Source organism: Belonocnema kinseyi, chromosome 5 (assembly GCF_010883055.1).
Source record: "Belonocnema kinseyi isolate 2016_QV_RU_SX_M_011 chromosome 5, B_treatae_v1, whole genome shotgun sequence".
Lineage (NCBI taxonomy): Eukaryota > Metazoa > Arthropoda > Insecta > Hymenoptera > Cynipidae > Belonocnema > Belonocnema kinseyi.
Window position 1 is genome coordinate 41989684 of NC_046661.1, and position 1395 is coordinate 41991078.

The following is a 1395-nucleotide window of genomic DNA, read 5'->3' on the forward strand; positions in this document are numbered from 1 at the left end:
TTCCTCTAGTTCCTCCCCTCCATATTTCCATACTTCATTTGGGATCTCATCTATACCAGGTGCCTTTCCATCCTTCATTATTCCTAAAACTTTAACTATTTAACTCAAATTGAGTAATTTTATAAACAGAAATTTCAAGAATTGTATTATTTAAAATTTTTTCATAGAGTTGATAAATTAAAAATACAAGCATTAATATTTTCTTAAATTTTGAATATGCCTCAAGTATGATCTGATAAATTTAAATTATTTAATTTTGAAAGTTTTGAATTTAAAATTGAAATGCAGAATTCTAAATGTTTGTATTAGGGCATTATCAGATTTTGGAGGCCATTAAGTTGTCAATTTTACAATATTAAACCCTTATATTTAAAACCAAATTAAATTTCAATGTTAAAATTTTAAATTGTTTAGGATTTGATTCTTAAATTCAGAATTTTTTCAATGCTTTACATTTTTAATTTTACACTTTCAAACCTTTTTTTTTTAATTTGAGTGTTCGAGAAAAAATATTACATTTTAGTATACTATCTTCGTATTGACGTGAGTCTTCTTTACGTATACACTGCAACGCGAAAATGACCCTTACGGCAAGTTTGAGAGCGCCTGGGGCGCACAACTGCTGGTTCTCGCGCTTCGCGCTCGATTATGTATTTACCTCGCGCTACGCGCTCGGTATTCATAGTTAAATTTTCAGAGAAAATTAAATTTTAGTTAAATATAAAATTAGTTAAATTTTCAGGAGAAATGGAGGAAGGGAACGAGATAACAATAGAAGAAGTGGATGAGGCAATAAATAGGTTAAAAAGAAACAAGGCGACGGGAGAAGATGGGATGGAGAACGAAGCAATGCAGTTTGAAGGAGAAGGGATTAGGGATGGGATGTGGAAGATCTGCAACAAGGTATGGAAAGGGCAAGGTTGGCCGGAAGAGTGGACGACGGGACTGGTGGTACCGCTTGTCAAGAAAGGGGAAGGAAAGAAGGTAGAGGAATACAGAGGGATCACTCTCATGTCAGTCGGCTATAAAATATATGCAGAAATCTTAAGAAATAGGTTGGAGAGTCAGGTATAACAAAAAGAAAGTATCCCACATAATCAGACGGGATTTAGAAAAGGAATGGGAACTATAGACAATATCTACGTACTTAACTATTTAGTTAACAGAAATTTGGGGAGAAAGAAAGGGAGACTAGTCGCTTTGTTCGTAGATTTCAAAGCAGTATTTGAGTCAGTGACTAGAAAAGTACTATGGCAGGCAATGAAAGAGAGGGGTGTAGAGGAAAAGTTAGTAGAGAGGATAAAGGAAATTTTTACTGAAACCAGGATTAGAGTGAAAATAGGAAAGAAAAAAGGGCAGGTTTTCTGGACAAGCCGAGGTCTAAGGCAAGGGTGC